General features: G+C 44.5%; 1 protein-coding gene and 1 long non-coding RNA gene across 2 annotated transcripts in view; one reads left to right on the forward strand and one right to left on the reverse strand.

Annotated features, from left to right (window-relative positions):
• LOC105715208 (uncharacterized) overlaps nucleotides 1-18,187 on the reverse strand; it is a 36,954-nt gene extending 18,767 nt beyond the window's left edge. Inside the window, exon 1 of the long non-coding RNA XR_001106998.2 lies at nucleotides 18,097-18,187. This is a non-coding gene — a long non-coding RNA (uncharacterized LOC105715208). The remainder of the gene's footprint in view (nucleotides 1-18,096) is intronic.
• Nucleotides 18,188-18,353: 166 nt separating this feature from the next.
• Nucleotides 18,354-20,217, forward strand: part of NUP50 (nucleoporin 50) — a 23,123-nt gene continuing 21,259 nt past the window's right edge. Inside the window, exon 1 of the mRNA XM_012449479.2 lies at nucleotides 18,354-18,733. The gene's annotated coding sequence lies outside the window, so the exon portion shown is untranslated. The remainder of the gene's footprint in view (nucleotides 18,734-20,217) is intronic.

Here is a 20,217-nt window from a genome sequence, read left to right on the forward strand (position 1 = left end):
TTTGGGAGGCCAAGGCTGGTGAATCACTTGACGTCAGGAGTTCAAGACCAGCCTGGACAACGTAGTGAAACCCCGTCTCCACTGAAAAACAAAAATAGGCCAGGCGTGGTGGCAGGCACCTGTAATCCCAGCTACTCGGGAGGCTGAAGTGGGAGAATTGCTTGAATCCAGCAGGCGGAGGTTGCAGTGAACCGAGATTATGCCACTGCACTTTAGCCTGGGTGACAGAGCCAGACTCCATCTCAAAAAAAAAGTCTGGGGGGAAATGTGGAGTAACAGACCCTTGCACATACTCTTGACATGGTCATACAAACACTTGGGGAAACCATTTTCACAGAGTTGGTAGATGAAGATGCTGGTACCACATAACCCAGCAACTCTACTGCTAGGTATATACCCGAATGCTTCCACAAGGGTATGTACAAGAAAACACCTGCTGCAGCATTACTAGTGATGGCAAAGATTTAAAAATAGATAAACTGTGGTGCACTTATTTGATGGACTGTAATTGACAGCTGTGATGAGGAATGCCTGGCATACCAAGCACTATGTAAGTGTTTGAAGACATCATTACTGTCATTGTCATCATCAGCATAGATAAACCTCAAGAGCTCAAGTCAGTGTAAAAACAAATCAGCAGAAAGTTGTGCAGGGTGTGTTATTACTGGTATAAAGTTTATGTAGTTATTTTAAACTACATAATTTACCAACATTGGCAACGTTGTAAGTTACGTAGTTTAAAATCACGTTGCCAAAGTTGTAAGGCAACTTAAACTACTTATGGATAGATACATGCGTAATAATACAAACCACAAAAACCTGCCTGGGAATAAAAAAAAAAAAACTGTGAAACCTGGGATTACATTCATCTGTGAGGGCAAAGGAGGAAAATGAAGTCAGGGAGTGCAGAAAGGGCTTCATTTGTATTTGCAGTTTTATTTCTGAAGCTGGAGACAGGGTATATAGAAGCTCCTTATCTTATTCCCCATATGTCTTTTTCTTTTCTATTCTTTTTTCTTTTCTTTTCGAGACAGGATTCCTCTCTGTCACCCAGGCTGGTCTGCTGTGGCACAATCTCAGGTCACTGCAGCCTCCACCTCCCCAGGCTCAGGTGATCCTCCCACCTTAGCCTCCCAAGTAGCTGGGACTACAGGCATGCGCCACCACACCCAGCTAATTTTTGTATTTTTTGTAGAGGTCTGTGTTGCCTAAGTTGGTCTCGAACCCCAGGGCTCAAAAGATCTGCCTGCCTCCGCCTCCCAAAATGCTGGGATTACAGGTGTAAGCCACCACGCTCAGCCCTCCATATGTCTTTATGTACTGAATATTTCAAAAGAAGTCTGGTAATGTCATATGCCAGTGAGGATTTTCAGAAAAAGAAACTCACATTGCTGCTGGGAATATAAATTGGAACAGCCATTAAGGGGAGTAATTTGGCAATACCTTGTGGAGTTTGGATGTCTGTCCTGGGACCCAGCAATCCCACACGGAGGAGCCTATGCTACCACTGTTTATAAAAACAAATAGAAACAATTGTCTCTAAATGTCCATCAATAACAGCTGACTTTTACTAAGTGCTTGCCACACATCACTGGTGTAGGGGAATGAACACCTAAATAGAAATAAAATGAATAAATAGAATAGGCTACTATTACTATTAAAATGATAAAGAGGACATATCAACTATGATAAACCTCAAAAAATATGTAAAAATGGTGAATAACAGGTATGCACAGTATAAATTTTAAAATCATAAAATGATATCAAATAATGCAACTCATAAAAACATAAAGGGGGCCAGGCACAGTGGCTCAGGTCTGTAATCCCAGCACTTTGGGAGGCCCAGGTGGGCAGATCACCTGAGGTCAGGAGTTCAAGACCAGCCTGGCCAACATGACAGAAATCCTTTCTCTATTAAAAATACAAAAATTAGCCAGGTGTGGTGGTGGGCACCTGTAATCCCAGCTACTTGGGAAGTTGAGGCAGGAGAATTGCTTAAAATCAGAAGGTGGAGGTTGCAGTGAGCTGAGATCATGCCACTATACTCCAACCTGGATGACAGAGCGAGACTCTGTCTCAAAAAAGAAAAAGAAAAAAATTTTGAAGCAGATATGGTAAAATGGTAACATTTGTTCAATCTGAATGGTGAATACACCCATGTATTAAATTCTTTTGTATTTTTCCACATGCCTGAGATATTTTGTGTCTGATTTAAAGAAAAAAGAAATGGCGCCTGCTTTGAGAATGTAAAGAAAAAAAAAATGGAAAAACTCCCAACTGTAAATGGTTCTTTGATTACAAAGGGAATCAGGGTGTTCATTTCCAGTAATGACAGGCAAGGCAGGACTGACCCAACCACTGAAAACATCTAAAAATCTGGATTAAACAAACATCCCATCACGTTAGAAGGGGACAGGGATCAGAGCAGCCATTGTAGCTGGCTGTCCCCACACACCTGCTAAGAACACTGAGACTAGAAACAAGCTGAACCCAGAGAGGTAGGGAGACTGTATGAGAGCACAAGCCATTTGTGCACTGAGGATGTTTTCTATTACACTGGACCGTGGTCCTGTTCCACGGCCCTCAGGCCAGAATGACAGAGATCAGAACCCAGGACTCACCTGTCTTGATGGAAGACACTGCCCATATTGGGTCCTGGGCAGCAGGATAAATACAAAAATACAAACCAGATTTTATCACGCACACCCCACACACACACACACACACACACACACACACACACACACAACTTGGAATGCAGAGAGGGCAGTCTTGCGACTAAGGAATGAAACTGAAGCTCAAAAAAGAAAATAAGCTGCCTTTGGGAGAATGTGGCCATGGGCCAGCCCTCAGGTGGACTGGCATCGAGGGCACTTACAGCATCGTTGGGCCAAGGACTCCTGAAACTCTAACTTGGCTAAAGTTATGACCTGGTGGTGCCCCTAAGAGTCTAGCGGAAGAAGAGGAGGGAAGCTCCTTCCCAGGCCTCAGGGAACCCACACAAATAATTCCTCCAGGATAAGAGCAAAACGTCAAAGATTATTAGACACGTAAAAGAATATGACATGTAAAATAGCCAAGAAAAACCACAAACGAGAAATAGAGCTGCACAGGCTTCACAAACTGGAATTATCAAGCCTACTTTTAAAAACAATTATGGACTGGGCATGGTAGCTCATGCCTGTAATCCTGACACTTTGGGAGGCCAAGTCTGGTGGGTTGAGCTCAGGAGTTTGAGAACAGCCTGAGCAACATGGCAAGACCCCATCTCTATAAAACAAATTTTAAAATTAGCTGGGCGTGGTATAGTCCCAGCAACTTGGGAGGCTAAGGTGGAAAGACTATGAGCCCAGGAGGTTGAGGCTTAGCAGTGAGCCATGTTCATGCCACCACACTCCAGCCTGGGCAACAGAGCAAGACCCTATCTCAAATAAATAAATTTAAAAAATTATGCTTATCATGTTAAATGAAACAAATGACAAAAGTATTTTCAGGGAGCATGAAACTAAAATGTGAAAAAAATAGATTTGAAAAAGAGCCAAACAGGATTCCTAAAAATGAAAACAGGATATGTAATAACGTACCCTGGGCTAGCATCACTGACTCCATCTTAGCTGTAAACTCCAACCTAGCTTCCCCCTCCCTACCACGGCCCCTTTGGATACATAATTGGGCCACACTGACGCTGTGCTTATGTCATGTTGACTCTGTGCTTATCCTACCATATAACCAATGTAACTGCATCCTGCTTGGCAGGCACACTTGCTATTGTGTATAACTCTTTTTGAACCCCCGTTGGTGATTGTTTGGAAATACCCTTAGTAACCAACAATCCTGGGAACCTCCTCCCCGCTGGTTACTAGCTAACTTGCTTATTCTGCTTCTGTAAAATTCCACTTCAGCAAGGCTCCCCCTCCCCTACCTAAATCAAGGTATAAAGGGAAATCAAGCCCCTTCCTTGGGGCCGAGAGAACTTTGAGCCTTAGCCGTTTCTCCGTTGCCAGCTAATTAAAAGGACTCTTAATTTGAAACTCAGTTATGTGGCGCATTCCTTCTAACTCGCTCGGATATTACAGATACCTCAAATTTCAAATTCGATGGACTATTAGTGGCAGACTGGACACAGCCAAGGATAGAATTAATGAAATGAAAGTCAATGCAGAAGAAATTATCCAGAATGCAGCTTGGAGAAAATAGAAAATACTGAAGAAAGGGTAAGAGATACGTGGGATACAGTAAGGAGGTTCTAATATATTTGCTTAAAGTCCCAGAAAGAGAGAAGTGGGAAAACTAGGCAGAGGAAACAACAGAAAAGGTAACGCTGTGAGTTTCACCAACCTGACCGCTTATCCACAGATTTGAGAGCCCGGTAAATCCCAAACAAGATAAATAAAAAGAAACCATCATCTAATATATCATAGTGAAGTTACGAAAAAAATAAAATAAAAATATTGTCAAAGTGTGTATGGAGAGGATGCCCTTCAAAGCAGAGATGATTAGATTGATTTTCCACAGCAGTGAGAGAAAGAAGACAGGGCAAGGAATCATCTTGAAGAAAACAACTGCCAAGAAAATTTTCAAGAATTAAAATGAAATAAGAATAGTTTTAACAAACAAAATTGAGAGTCTGTATCAGGTCTCTAAATTCTTGGTAGAAATGGTCCCTGACTACAATGAATTGACTTAAGATTTTTCAGCTTCACAATGATGCAAAAGTGGTACCAATTCAGTGAAAACTGTACTTTGAGTAATTATACAGCAATTGTTTCCCTTTCAGTATTCAATAAATTGCACGAGATATTCAACATTTTAAATAAGCTGTGTGTTAGATGATTTTGCCCAACTGTATGCTAATATAAATGTTCTGAGCAAGTTTTTGAGCATCTCACTCTGTTGCCCAGACTGGAGTGCAATGGTGTGATCACAGCTCACTGAAGCTTCCAACTCCTGGGGTCAAGTGATCCCCCTGCCTTAGCCTTGCAAGTCCCTGGGATTACAGGCATGAGCCACTATGACTGAGATCTCTTATTAATATAAATTTCCTTCTAAGTGCTGTATTTATTGCTTCCCGTAAGTTCTGGTGTTATGTCTTCATTTTAATTCATTCCAAATTATTTTCTAATTTCCCTTGTGATTTTTTTTAACCATTCATTATTTATGAGTATGTTGTTTAATTTCCATATCTGTGGATTTCCCAATTTTCCTTCTGTTAATAATTTCTCATTTCATTCCCTTGTGAGTGGAGAGCATACTTTTGTATGATTTCAATCCTTTTAACTTTATAAGGTTTATGGCCTGATACATGGCCTATCCTTCAGAATGTTTTATGTACACTTGTGAAGAGCATGTATTCTGATGTTCTTGAGCAGAATGTTCTCTAGGTATCTATTAGGCCTAGCTGCTCTATAGCATTAAGTCTTCTATTTCCTTGTTGAATGAATACCCGGTAGTATCATCCGTTATTGAAAGAGGAATACTGCATTTCTCCTTTTAATTGTCACTTTTTATTTCATGTATCTGGGTCTTGTTGCTTTTATGGAAGAGCTGATTTTCTAGGGTCTTTATTCCACCATTCCAGAACTGCTTCCAGCCTTGATATCTTATTTCAAGCTTAGAGAATGTATAAGCTTTTCAGTTAGAATCAATCTTGTTTTATAATATCTTTTAGGCCACAATATCGAGGTTCATACACTGTACAATGATGATCATATTCATTTTCTACAGAATTATCAGTTAACAGATCTTAGCATCAGTGACATATATGAAGATTAAGGTAAAGTTGAAGATAAAAACTAATATACCAATCCTAATGTCCTCTTCGGTTTTTCTGTGTAGTAATTATAGGCACCATATCTCTGATATCCTCAAACATTACATTTCTCTTAGGCTGCATATTTCACCTGAAAATCATAATCATGAAACTATATACAGCCATCATGATTTTATCTCCATCTAGAATCTATATAGACTCCAACCTAGTTTACCTTACTCAAGTTCTCTAAATTCTTGGAAGAAATGGTCCCTGACTTATAATGAATTGACTTAAGATTTTTGAGCTTTACAATGAAAAGTTTTAGGTAGGCTAGGCTAAGCTATGACGTTCAGTAGGTTAGGTGTGGTAAACACATTCTGGCCTTATAATACTTTCAACTTATGATTAAGGACATAACCTCATTGTAAGCTGAGGAGCATCTGTATATGGCCTTATATAATAAATATTTTACTTAGATTATTTTGGTTTCTTAACTGCACACCTGAACATTACTCCTTTCTTACAAGGTTTGTTTTGTTTTTGTCTTTGAGAGGGAGTTTCCCTCTTGTTGCCCAGGCTGGAGTCCAATGGTGTGATATTGGCTTACCTCAACCTCCACCTCCTGGGTTTAAGTGATTCTCCTGCCTCAGCCTCCTGAATAGCTGGGATTACAGGTGTGTGTCACCACATCTGGCTAATTTTATATTTTTAATAGAGACGGGGTTTCTCCATGTTGGTCAGGCTTGGTCTCAAACTCCTGACCTCAGGTGATCTGCCCGCCTCGGCCTCCCAAAGTGCTTGGATTACAGGCGTGACTCACGGCACCCAGCCCAAGGTTGGTTTTTTACTACAAAACAAACCTAAAATAAAATACTAAATTGGAATTTCATTAGTCTCTATAATATAGAACTTTACCCAGCAGATTATCCTCTAGTCTATATTCATAAAAATCTCTAAGTTGCTCTTTTCATACCAAGTTCATCCAATTGCAAATACTAAAAACTTATTTTGTATTCAGCAGTCTATTCAAAAACTTATTTTGTATTCAGTTTTGCTGGCAAAAAATTGTGAGCCTAAAGCTCAAAACAATTATGAAAACAGTTAAGCTGAGTCAGAGACTGAGTGGCTTATTGCTATTATAGACATCTGCAATGTAACATGTTCTTCTGGAAGATTCCAATGAGAGTGATTATAGTATCTTTGCCTAATACAGCTTGGTGCATATATTCTGCATATATAATTATGTAGATATCTAGTCCTAGATTATCTTATTCCACTTGTGTTCATGGTTGTATTTGATTCTACTATTTATTTATTCAAAATATTCTTTATATTCAAATAGAATTATTGCCAATTGCTCATATCAAGATAGAGACTGGTGTTGACTGAGACTTAATTTTTTCCAAATCTGCTTAAATCCTGATTGCCCATGTGTTATGGGCTGAACAGTGTCCCCCAAAAATTCATATATTGAAGCCCTAATCCCCAGTGTGACTTTATTTGGAGATAGGACCAATAAGGAAGTAATTAAGATTAAATTAGGTCATAAGGGTAGGGCCTTGACCACATGCAGGATTACTGTCCTTATGAGAAGAGGCACCAGAGAGCCCTCTCTCCCTCCTCCTGGACCTCTGTCTTCATATGTGCAGTGAGAAAAGATCATGTGAGAATGCAGCTAGAAGGCAGCTCTCTACAAGCCAGGAACAGAGTCCTCACTAGAAACCAACCCTGCTGGGCTTTAACCTGGAAATTCCAGCATCCAGAACTGTAAGAAAATAAATGTTTGTGGTTTAAACAACTCATCCTGTGATATTGTGTTAATGGCAGTCTGAGCAAACTAATATACCATGTTTGGCTCTAGAGGTACAAAAATGCATCAGGCCTAAGTCCTATAGTTTAGTAGTACATTGTCTAATGAGGAGAGACTTTCATGAAAATACAACGCCATAAAAACTTCTAAGTCAGCCTGGGAACCCTGAAAGGCTCCACAGAGCACACATTTGAGTAAGGTTTTCAAAGTCCAACTAGGAGAAGAAACAGCAATCCAGGTAGAGGGAATCCCTAGGAAGGACTCAGAGGCATTCAAAGGCAGGATGTATTTGGTGAACACTGAGAGACCAGAGGGCATACAGGACATGAGGGAGTGCCAGGAGAGGAGGCTGAGTAAATGGACCAGGGCAAGATGTCTATGAAAGGCTCTGAGTGCCAATATATAAGAAAACATTTATTAAACAATGTGTTAGCTTACTAGGGCTGTCATAGCGAACTACCATTGGCTGAGTGGCTAAATAACAGAAACTTACTTTCTCACAGTTCTGGTGGCCAGAAGTCCAAGTAGGGTGGTTCCTTCTAAGGCCTCTCTCCTTGGCTGGCAGATGCCTCGTCACATGGTCTTCTCTCTGTCTGTGCATCTACTTCCAAATTTGCTTTTTTTTTGGAGACAAAGTTTCGCTCTTGTTGCCCAGGCTAGAGCACAATGGTGTGATCTCGGTTTACTGCAATCTCTGCCTCCCAGGTTCAAGTGATTCTCCTGCCTCAGCCTCCAGAGTAGCTGGGATTACAGGCACCCGCCAACACGTCCAGCTAATTTTGTATTTTTAGTAGAGATAGGTTTTTGCCATGTTGGCCAGGCTGGTCACAAACTCCTGACCTCAGGTGATCCTCCCACTTCGGTCCCCCAAACTGCTGGGATTACAGGTATGATCCACCACACCTGGCCTTTATTGTCTTGAATTTCCTAACCAGAGCATTCTCTTTCCCTGTATCAGTATACTTGAGAAATACAATTATTAATGTTTCTAATGTGGTATTATTTTGTCATATAAAGGTCCTGGGTTCAAATAAATTTGTGAAAATCTTAAATAGTTTAAAGAGCTTTATGTCATAACTTCTTGGTTCCTATGATAACGTGCTTGTGAGGCTCCAAGACTGGGGAGATACGACATCCCAAGCCTATTTAACCATGGAATACTTTTACTTCAGAGCATTTCTCGGCACTGGCATTCCAATCGCTATTTTTTGATAAATGCTCAACTGGAGCAAAGAAAGGAATAGTCTTGGAGATTTTACTCAGACCAGGAAGCAGCTTAGTGATGAAATGTCCATGACCTACTGAACAGAACACTTCAGCAGTAACCAAAACATTTCGTCTCTAGGTTGCTCATCTCTTTCACCTGGACAGGCATGAATTCATATGACAAAATAATCTTCTCCAAGCCCAGCTTACTTGGTTTTTATTAACAACACCTTCTTCTGAAGACTTACTATTTTTTTTTTTTTTTGAGAGACAGTCTTGCTCTATTGCCCAAGCTGGAGTCAATAGTGCAATCACAGCAGCCTCCAACTCCTGGGCTCAAGCAATCTTCCCACCTTAGCCTCCCAAGTAGCTAGGACTACAGGCTTATGCTAATTTTTTTAAATTTTTGTGGAGATGGGGTTTTGTTTAGTTGCCTAAGCTGGTCTCAAACTCCTGGCCTCAAGCAATCCTCCTGTCCTGGCCTCCCAAAGGAATTATTTTCTTAAATTTGTTTTGATCACTAAGCCAGATAGATTTTCCCTAATCAACTAGGCTTTATCTAGTGGCTACTGAGGCAGCTCTAACAAATTACCACAAACTTGGTAGCTTAAAACAAGAGAAATGTATTCTCTCCCAGCTCTGAAGGCTAAAAGTTGAAAATCCAGCAGGGCCACACTCTCTCCAAAGGCTCTAGGGGAGAATATTTCCTTGCTTCTTCCAGTGTCTGCTGGCTCCATGTGTTCCTTGGCTTCTGGCTGCATCCCTTCATTCTCTTGCTGTCTTCACATGAATGCTGGCTCTTCCTCCCTTAAGAACACCTGCCACTGCATTTAGTGTCCACCTGGAAAATCCAGGGTCATCTCATCTCAAGGTCCTTAATCACATCTATAAAGACCCTTTTTCCAAATAAGGTCACGTTTACCGGTGTGATGGATTAGGATGCTGACATGTCTTTTGGGGGCCACTAACTATTCAACCCACTACAACCCTCAAAGTGGTATTAGTATTGGCCTGCCACCAAGCTCATCTCTGGGTAATTACAAAAGTTTAGACCTGCAAAGGTGAGGGCCGGATCGCGGACAGTAAACTCATCTGGTGGTACCTTTCTGCTTCACCATGTACCATCCCCATCACCTCCTTCAACCAAACAGCAGTAGAAGTCATGATTTACATTTTACAGACAGACAAATAAACTGAGGTTCCATGAATGTGAGTAAAACCTCCAAGGGCACAGAACTAGTCAGTGACAGAACTGGAATTCAGACTTGGGTCTTTATGACTATGAAACCATACTCTCAACTCCATCTCACTGTCTTCTGCAGTCCTTCTCCTTCTAGGACTCTTAATCTTATCTACTTCTGAGCCATACAAAACACATATAACAGACAACAAACAATATAAGTCTTTTCCAGATGTGTGGAGCGTTTTGTATCCTGTTTTCTCATTTCTGGTCTTAACATCCCTGGCTCCTTCAGCCTTCACTTAGATGACAAGGCTTGTCCCCTTCCCTTTACAGTCATGTTCTCCAAATCTGTGGGACTTAAGTCTGCATGCTCCTTTAAAGAATGTTTCCCAGAACACACTAATTATAAACGCCAATTTTTATTTAGTACTTATGTGCCAGGTTCTGTTTAAAGCACTTGAATTGTATTACTTAAATCTTCAGTAATCCTGTTAAAGATAGGTCACTATTATTCTCCATTTTGGAGATCAGGAGACACAGAAGTATCCTGCTCTAAGTCACAATGCTAGGAAGTGAAAGACAGTATTAAAATGCAAGCAGCCAATCTCCAGGGCCCTGCATGGTTAGCCTCTACCCTCTATGCTGCCTCTTGTTGTGCCTACAAGTTTGGTCTCAACTGCTGTGAGTAGGAAGAGGCCTTTCCCTCCTTCTAAATATTAAACAATGCCACCTAAGATCATATAATGGTCATATCATATATGGGCATTTGGACATTGCTAAATATGTGCCCAGCACTGATCCCTTTCCTCTTTCTTCTCAAAAGGATCCCAATTTTGTTCATGTATCTATCTTTCCTCCTCCTGAATTAGGGGATGGCAAATTAGTGGTTTCCTCCTCAGTGTCAGGGGTACAGACTGACTGGCCTGAGACCAAAGACATCCATTTGGTAACTATTCTTAGTCCAGGGATGAACTCTTGCTGAAGTTGACCCAAAGAGAACCGAAGAACACTGACAATTTTCAGAGGGACTCATACCCGTGTTATCAGTCAGCTTGGACTGCTTTAACAAAATACCATAGACCGATGGCTTAAGCAACAGTTTATTTTGTCACAGTCCTGGAGGCTGGCAAGTCAGTTCCTGGTGGTTTGCAGATGGCCACGTTCTGGCTGTGTTTTCACATGCCAAATGACATCATTTAGCCTTAATTACTTTCTTATTCCAAATGCAATCACATTAGGAGTTAGGGCTTCAACATATGAATTCATGGGGGACACAATTCAGTCCATAGCATCCTGTAATGTTCTATGAGGTAAGCAAGGGGTCAAATGTTAGTGCCTTCTACTCCTGCATTCTCTGAGAAGGAATCTCAGTCCCAGACTCTTGCTCTCTAATTTCACTGAATAGAAGCAATTGACTAGGCTCCCAGACGGAGGAAGAAAGAGGACCTGGTATGAAGACTGAAAAGTCACTGACAGGTGGGGAGAGGTAAGAAAGTCTGAAAGAAGCACCCCAGGCAAGGCAGATTCAATTCAGATAGGCAACTTAGAGAAAAACCTTGCCCCTGCCCCAAGAAGCCAACGCATCCAGCACTAAGACCTCCTTCCCAGTAAGTCTGTACTGTCCATCCTTTCAACCATTAATGGTAAAACCAGGGCAGTATGCCTTTTTAAACTGCACCCTGAATGTCAGAAATATACTGATTTCAGAAATGACAAAGGCACTTTTTTTAACCACAGAAATAGGGTATTTCCAATCCCAGCTTTCACTCAGTAAAGCCTTTCGTATTACCCTGCCATGGGCTATTTGTTTCCCTCAAATTCTTATGCTGAAGCCCTAACCTCCAGTACCTCAAAATGTGACTATACATGAAGAAAGGGCCGCAGAAGTAATTAATTAAAATGAGGCAGTTAGGAATCAGATGACTGGTGTTTTCTGTGTTTGAAATGGTTTTGCTCTTGTCACCCAGGCTGGAATGCAATGGTGCACTCTCAGCTCACTGTAACATCTGCCTCCCGGGTTCAAGCGATTCTCCTGCCTCAGTCTTCCAAGTAGTGGGACTACAGACATGCGCCACCACACCCAGCAAATTTTTGTCTTTTTAATAGAGATGAGGTTTCACTATGTTGGCCAGGCTGGTCTCAAACTCAACCTCAAGTGATCTGCCCTCCTCGGCCTCCCAAAATGCTGGGATTACAGGCGTGAGCCACCACACCTGGTCTATTTGTTTTTGAGATGGAGTCTTGCTCTATTGCCCAGGCTGGAAGCAGTGGTGTGATCTCAACTCACTGCAACCTCACCCTCCCCAGGTTCAAGCAATTCTCCTGCCTTAGCCTCCCAAGTAGCTGGGACCACAGGCGCAAGCTACCACTCCTGGCTACTTTTTGTAATTTTAGTAGAGATGGGATTTCACCATGTTGGGCCGGCTGGTCTCAAACTCCTGACCTCAAGCGATCCTCCTGTCTCAGCCTCCCAAAGTGCTGGGATTACAAGTGTGAGCCACTGTGCCAAGCCTGACTGGTGTTCATAGAAGAGATCAGAGACACAGACAAAATAAAGAGGGAAGACTCTGAAGACACAGGGAGAAGGTGACCATCTACAAGCCAAGGAAAGAGTCTTCAGAAGAAACGAACCCTGCTGACACCTTGATCTTGAATATCCAGACTCCAGAACTGCGAGGAAAGGAATCTTTTATTTAAACCACTCCATCTGTGCAACAATGCTCTGAAGTGCAAGCAGACTAACACAGGCCCCAGCCTGAAATGCTCTCTCCCCTCCCTTCTCTCAGCTACCAATGGAACTTCATTTGGCATTTAATCAAGCACTGCTTCGTGTTATCTCGCCAACTACTCTCTCACACAGTAACATTGCTTACTACTTTTTTCCCATCCATCTTTTCTCCTGTTTCCCCAACCAGGTCCTTTACAAAGTCTATGAGTACAGTTTTGTCTTAACAAAATATACACCTTGGAATCTTTCAATGGCTCAGAACTTCAGACAGAAACCACCTACTGCCAGGCCATGGGATGTGCCGGGAGCCAGCCAAAAAGGTCTGCTAAAGTCACAAAACTGGAGAAAAGTATGTGAAAGAGAGTGGGGATGGACAAGAGGAAAGAAGGCTAAGAGAGGGCCAGACACAAAGGGTAAAGCAGCAAGCAAGTCAGCATAGTGAAAGCAATGACAGAGCAGGTGCAGGCAGTCTAGGGCCTGTTTTGGTACAAATCTCAAAGACAGGGGCTTCCAGTTGTCACTGGTAAACTCAGCTCTTTCCCCACTTTGTATCAATTTACATAGAGAACATCCAATTGTAAATGGTAACCGGGTTTTGGTCGCTGGCCAGGGAATGAGCTCTCACACTAAATGCCTCTTCTCCTCAAACACTAGAAGGCATGGGGTTTTTAGGACTAGGTGTGGGACAGGAGAGGAATGTTAGCATGTGCGAAGTGAGACTCTAAATGTGCACGCACAATTCCTAAACATACGTCTTCATACATCACATGTACACAAAATGGTGGAGATTTTCTTTCAGGGAGGGAATTTTAGCATTATAATGGCATGATAATGATCTGAAGTCAACCAGGGCTTGCCTATCCTGTTCCACTCTGCAGTCTTATGTAACTCTGGTATCTGATCAGGGGTCAAGAAGCTCTGGTACCATCCTGGGGCAATCTGGTTTCTTTAAGCAGCTGTGCCCATGAAGGGACCAAAGAAAAATAGTAAGAAAAAGGAGCTTTCCCAGTTATTTCATCAGTACCCTTCCCCACCTCTCCACTTCCATCCTAGGAGGTCAGTTAGCTCCAAGATGTGAATGTTTAATCACTTCTGCCTGCACTGATTTCTCCCTCCTCGGAATGCAGAACAATTTTTGCCTCTGTCATCATTGGCAGGTGATGTCTCTTGATGGTTTTATTATTTAATCAGCTAATTTTGTCCTCAGAAAAACGATCTGCTTTTTCGGGGTATCTTTAAGGTTTTTTTTTTTTACATACTATATATGACTTTTAGTGACTATAAAACTTCAAGAAAAAACAAATAACAGCACTAGAAAATCTAGCCATTAGTTTTAATCCTTCTGCACTGAAGCCTAAAATATGAAAAATACATGTTGTGAAAGTTTCTGAATGTCCAGTGGATTGGAATGTCTAGGACAAAATAAGTCATGTGCTCTGCCCAAAGTCTCAAGGCAATCCAGTTGAATCCCAGTTTAAGAAGTCTGTTACAGAGCCAAATGTGTTCATACTGAAAAAGATTCAGTCTAGAATCTATGAATGGGGACAGGGAGTCCCTGACCTCTGGGCAACATTTCAAAAAGCCTTCTGGAAATCATAAATCTAACTCATAATAAAACTGCTCTGGCTAAAACATCACAGCTCTTTGCTTTTAGCCAGAATTACAGGAACTCAGTTCAATATTAACAACGGTTTGGAAGGCAAAACGTCTTAATGTCAGTTATACTTCTTTTTGTTCTTTTAAGCCTCAGTGGAGGTGAAAGAAAATTTTATTTTTTATCAGTAAAAAAAAGAAACCAAATTACCATTTCACAAATAAAATATTTGATTTATGTTGAGACAAGTCTCACTCTGTTGCCCAGGCTGGGGTGGCTCACTGTAGCCTCAACCTCTCGGGGTTAAGCAATCCTCCCACATCAGCCCTCCCAAGTAGCTGGAACTACCACATGCCACCATGCCCACCAAATTTTTATAGTTTTTATAGAGATGGGATTTCGGCATGTTGCCTAGGCTGGTCTCAAACTCCTGGGCTCAAGCGATCTGCCCATGTTGGCCTCCCAAAGTGCTGGGAATACAGGTGTGAGCCACTATGCCAGGCCAAAATATTTTACAGTAAAATATTTTAAAACAAGAATTAGAAAAATATTAGCATTAGAAAAAATAATGAAAATCTTTTGAGGTGTTTAGGGGGAGAAAGCTCCAAGGAACTTAAAAATAAGTGATAGCATCTCAGTAACAGTCCATTTACTCAGCCCATACTGTAGCTTTACCTAAGTGTTCACATTGAATCTCTACCACCGAATAAAGGTACATGATATACCCTCGCTTTACAGATGAGGAAACTGAGCTCAAAGAGTTCAGTCTGTCCAAGGCTGCCAAGCTGGTAAGTGATATGGCCAGGAGATTAACTCCAAAGCTCCACTGCCAGGCAGATAACAGAACATTTCCTGTTTCATTCCTTAACATTGGGAGCAAAGTGTAGTCCTGCAGGCATCCTGTTGTTGGGCATTTTCTTTTTTTTTTTTTTTTTTTTTTTTGAGACGGAGTTTCGCTCTTGTTACCCAGGCTGGAGTGCAATGGCGCGATCTCGGCTCACCGCAACCTCCGCCTCCTGGGTTCAGGCAATTCTCCTGCCTCAGCCTCCTGAGTAGCTGGGATTACAGGCACGCGCCACCATGCCCAGCTAATTTTTTTGTATTAGTAGAGACGGGGTTTCACAATGTTGACCAGGATGGTCTCGATCTCTTGACCTCGTGATCCACCCGCCTCGGCCTCCCAAAGTGCTGGGATTACAGGCTTGAGCCACCGCGCCCGGCTTGTTGGGCATTTTCTGGTAAATCTTAATGGGAATGACTCCAGGTAAAAGTTCAAGCCTACCTAAAATGAAGGTTAGAACACAGCTGGAATACAGCAAGATTATCTTGCAATTTTCTTTACTAGGTTAAACTGGGCTTGACTGATCTGAGACATTTATGACTTGATCACCGTGGCAAAACTAATTGAAAGTTGGCTCCTGGCATGGACCTCTAATAACAGAAAGAAAGGCAGGATCACATCACCATGAACTCGTTTGGAATTAGGTAAAGTAGATAAACCGATGTCTGGATATTTATTTACTGAACATGATGACAATGACCCAGCCTAGCAACCATCAAAGCCCTTTGGCTCTCAGGGGTTAAGCAAATTGAAGGATTTTTTCAAAGGCAGATTATAGGGAAAAAGTGGCTAACACCTTTGGAGGACTATTTCATAACATGAGACTTGAGCTTCATTAAAAGGAAGGAACCAAATTCAAAGTAGGTAGATGTCTGCATGCAAAGTGCCTCGGTTCTCAGGAGTTAAAGCAGTTTAAAGTTGTCATTTTACTTAACACTGAAATCCATCCAGTAATGAGCAAGTCAGCTACAGTGCTATTATAAGCACAAATCTTTTTTATTTGCAGAAAAGCATGTTATTTCAATGCTACAATGTGTAATTAAGAAGTAAATGTATTATTTTGCTTACCCTTACATTATTGTATTACTGCAAGAATAAAAGTTCTGATTTTAACTAAGCTACAATTCAATGTTGAATACAACAAAGTCTACCTTGATCTAAGCTGCCTCTATTTCTGACATGGTCACAGCCTAGGGATCAAGCAGCAAGTTTGTCGGAGGCATTGGAACCAGAGCAATTCCACCTTGAATAGATGCTGAGTAAAATGAGACAGAGACCTGCTGGCTGCATTCTTAACAGTCACAAGATGTTTAAGATTAAGGGAACAGATTAATCATGTTTACTAAACAAACCCAGGACTTAACAGACCCAGGAAACGTTTTGATGTTCCACTATCTGTTAGTCCAAACTGCACTATTTCCTAAGTCCCCTGGGCCATTTCGCAGACCCAGGTCAAAGTGAAACATTCCAGGGAGGTTTGGGTCAGGAGAAATATCCTGCCCAACTGCCTTTCTTATCATACACAGCTGGGCCAGGGCCAGTTGAAAGAACATCCCTATCAAACCCTGCTGGGCAAAGGTCCAAGGAACGTAACTATCACATCTGTGGGAACAAGGGCAAAACTGCCTGATCATAGTAAATTTTATCAACATACTGCAGGCAGTAAGCCATACTGCCCATTCCCCTCCCCTCTATAAGTACCCCAGCCTGTAAGCAGCAGTGGGCTCTGCCATTAAGCTGATCCCCCATCTCCATAGGTTTTTGCAACATACCTGTGTTGCTGTTGAGCTGCCCTGTGTGTCATTCTTTTTTTTTTTTTTTTTTTTTTTGAGTTTCACTTTATTGCCCAGCTGGTGTGCAATGGTGCCATCCTGGCTCATTGCAACCCCAGCCTCGCGGGTTCAAGTGATTCTCCTGCCTCAGCCTCCCATGTAGCTGGGACTGCAGACATGCGCCACCACACCCGGCTAATTTTTGTATTTTCAGTAGAGACAAGGTTTCACCACGTTGGTCAGGGTGGTCTCGAACTCCTGACCTCAGGTAATCCACCCGCCTCGGCCTCCCAAAGTGCTGGGATTACAGGCGTGCACCACCACGCTGACCTGTGTGTCATTCTTTAACCCGTGCCTTCCATTTAAAACCTAACAATATCTTAAGAACAAAAGCATTTGCTGGGCATGGTGGCTCACGTCTGTAATCCCAGAACTTCGGGAGGCCGAGGCGGGTGGATTACCTGAGGTCAGGAGTTCGAGACCAGCCTGGCCAACATGGTGAAACCCTCTCTCTACTGAAAATACAAAAATTAGCTGGGCGTGGTGGCGCGTGCCTGTAGTCCCAGCTACTTGGGAGGCTGAGGCAGGAGAATCGCTTGAACCCGGGATGCGGAGGTTGCAGTGAGCCGAGATCGCGCCACTACACTCCAGCCTGGGAGAAAATGCAAAACTCTCCGCTATTTAAAAAAAAAAAAGCGAGCGAGCGAGCGAGCGAGCGAGAGAGCGCGAGCGAGCACTGCAAACAGCTGGGAATGACAGGGCCTGGGATGACGGATCGCAATCTGCTGGTGAGAAAGGCGCTCAGAGGCTGCCTAGCCTATGGACTCCCTCAGCGCAGAAAGCACAGGGCTCGTTCCCCCGCTCAACAACTGAGTGCTGAACACTAAGGGATCTCAGTGGCTGAAACGGCACAAGTGAAGGCACCCAATGCAAAAACAAATGTCAGCCGTTTGCTGAAGGACGAGGGGATCCTTTAACAGGCGATCCACACGGCCCCTCCCAGCGCCTAGACGCAGCCCCTCGGGGCCACCCCGGCCGCGTACCGCCGGCAGGGACACCTGGGCGCGTCCCCCGGGGCGGGGCCACCTGACGTGTGAAGCGACCCCAGAGGCACATCACACGACTCCCGAGGGTCGCGGGCGGCCTCTCCTCAGCCCTAAAGCTCCCATACGCGGACACCGCAAGCTTCGGCCACGTTCCACCGACTGACCTTCCTAGCCGGAGCTCCTCGCGCAGCGCCAGCCCCTCAGCGGCGACTAGCGCGCGAACAGCCTAGAAGACGCGCAGCCGGCGCAGCTCGAGCCCAGCGCCCAAGCAGCTGCAATGAGAGCCGACGCCGCTATTAAGGTCGGCACATGCGCGCATGCACGAGACGGGCGCGCTCCGCCCCACGCCGGTTTCCCGGGAGCTGGGCGCATGCGCCGCGTGAGGGGCCCGGCTGGCGAAAGGAGGTGCTACGGCGGTGGCTCCTGCGCGCTTGCGTGCTAGCTGAACGCGGGCGTTTCTTTCCTCCTGTTTTTTCGAATTGCTTTTGGGGGTAGATTCGAGTTACAAAATGGCCGCCCGGAGCGTGTTCCGCGGCGTACCCCCAGCGGTCTCGGGCTGAGCCGGCGCTGTCGCCTCCCTGCCGAACACAGCGTGAGGGCCCCCCCTCCACCGGGGACATGGTGTTTGAGTATCAGGGCTTGCGGAGCACCAAGTCCTCTGAGATCCGCCGCAGTGCAGCACCGGAAGCGGCCGAGCGCGCACAATCCGGCTACCACCAGCCGCTTCAAAACCCAGCGCCGCCGCGCCCCGGGTTTCGCCGCGCCCAAGACCCAGCTAGTGCTGTGGCTGCCGCCGGGCAGGTGAGGGGCGGCGGCTGGCGCTGGAGGGGAAGGGGCTGAGGGCGGGAGCGTGGTGCTGAGAGCCTAGGGCCGGGAGGGCGGGAGCGGGCTCGGGCCTGGGGTGGGGGTAGTGCGAGTGCGGGGCTGGGGGCTCTCGGGAGGGGAGTGCCGGTCCAGATCTGGGGAACTGGACCCTGGGGAGGGGGATGCGGGTTCAAAGCCGGGGGTGGGACCCTGAGGTGAGATACGGAGCCGGGGAACGGGACCTCGTGGAGGGGGATGTGCGTTCAGGGCCGGGATCCTAGGGAGAAGGGTGCGGGGCCGGGGGATCCGACCCTGGGAGGGGCTTGCGGGGCTGGAGAACGGGACCCTGGGGAGCAGGGTGCAGGGCTAGGGGCGGGAACCCTAGGGCGGGAGCCGTGGGTCGGGCGCGCGCGGGTGGGCAGCGGCGGGTGGGCAGCGGCGGGTGGAGGGTCGGGTAGGATGACAGCGGCGGAGCGCAGCTGGGGCTGTCTGTGAAACGGGGCTCTGGCCTCCCCGGGCTGAGGCGTCGGACTCGAGTGAGGCTCGCCCGTGCGGCCCCGGCGGAGGTAAGGGGCTGGCAGGGCCGTCCCGGCTTGGTCGTCTCCATTTCCTTCCTTGCGATTCCTCTCGATTCTTCTCTCTCCCTGGCCGCCCCTCGTCTCTCTTCTGGCCGCATTACTTCTCTGGCCTGGCTCCACTTACTGCGTTCCCGGGTCGTCGGTCACCCCTTTGCTCAATTCCATTAAGAAACAGTTTGGAGATTTGGTATTTCTGTCTCCTTAGTTGGTCCCCTTGTTCTCTCCCTCCAGCAAGGCACCTCACTATTAAGTATAGCCAAATCTGTGTTTTCGTTTTAAGCTGCTGTTGACAAGTTCAGCTCCAAGGGCAGAGCGGCACCGGATGCCAGAGACCACATAACTATATCAGGCACAAATAATGTTTTTTCCAGTTTACCTAGTCTCCTACACATTGCTTCATGCCTAGCAATCATGTCAAATTTGGTGTTTTTTTTTTTTTTTTTTTACCCACAAGCACAAACGTTTTTCAAATTTCCTTTTATTGGTTGGTTGAGATTCCGGTCACCATGACGGAGTGTAGTGGTGACTCGCTGTAGCCTCAAACCCCTGGGCTCAGGTGCTTCTCCTGCCTCAGCCTTCCAAGTAGCTGAGACCACAGGTGTGTGCCACTTTGCCCGGCTAAGTTTTTATTTGTATTTATTCATCTAATCTATGTCTCTCTATTTTTGTAGAGACCAGGTAAGTTTCCAACTCCTGGCTTTCAGTGATCCTTCTGCCTCCCTTAAATTTTTTATAATAGGAGTCAGACGTAAGAGTCTCCAGGTGACAGCCTTGTTCTGAATAGTTTACAGAGTGGTTTTTTTTCTTTTCCACTTCTAGCATAAAAGGAAAATGTATTGTCTGACGTGTCATGCTTTGAAATAAAATAGGGATTTGGTAAAATGTTTTTAAAAGTCTGGTTTG

This window comes from Aotus nancymaae, unplaced genomic scaffold (assembly GCF_030222135.1).
Source record: "Aotus nancymaae isolate 86718 unplaced genomic scaffold, 86718_ANA_hifiasm-v0.15.2.pri h1tg000076l, whole genome shotgun sequence".
Taxonomy (NCBI): Eukaryota; Metazoa; Chordata; class Mammalia; order Primates; family Aotidae; genus Aotus; species Aotus nancymaae.